At 54.8% G+C, this 341-nt stretch overlaps 1 protein-coding gene across 1 annotated transcript in view; it reads right to left on the bottom strand.

Annotated features, from left to right (window-relative positions):
- POLRMT (polymerase (RNA) mitochondrial (DNA directed)) overlaps positions 1 to 341 on the bottom strand; it is a gene marked incomplete at its 5' end in the record, with an annotated part of 16,706 nt that overhangs the window by 7,717 nt on the left and 8,648 nt on the right. The gene's annotated exons all lie outside the window — the stretch shown is intronic.

The raw sequence follows: 341 nt of genomic DNA, 5'->3' as shown, positions 1-341 counted from the left end.
ACAGGTGTGGGTCAGCTCGTCCCCGGCAGAGTAGCTGCCTTGATCCAAGGCTGATGACTCAGGTGGTGAGAGATTTGGTGCCCTCCAGAAAAGACCTTGCTTGAATTTCACCCCCCAGCTGCTCTCCTGATCTTCTGTTGTCATCAAGGTTATCAGTGTAGACTGTCTCCTACACATTCCAGACCATCCCTGCTGGCAGAACACATCCCCCCTCCCTGTTCTCCCCCCACACTTCGTTATGGCCATCTGATCTAATGAGAGAAAGAAGCAAACCCTCTGCCCAGGAAAATGATTCGCCACTGCCTGCCGTGCAGCACGGGGGGTTACCAGGGCAGAGCGCT

This window comes from Buceros rhinoceros, unplaced genomic scaffold (genome assembly GCF_000710305.1).
Source record: "Buceros rhinoceros silvestris isolate BGI_N320 unplaced genomic scaffold, ASM71030v1 scaffold27185, whole genome shotgun sequence".
In the NCBI taxonomy this organism is placed as follows: Eukaryota; Metazoa; Chordata; class Aves; order Bucerotiformes; family Bucerotidae; genus Buceros; species Buceros rhinoceros.
The sequence above is the reverse complement of the archived record's forward strand: the minus strand, read 5'-3'. Positions and strand labels throughout refer to the sequence as shown.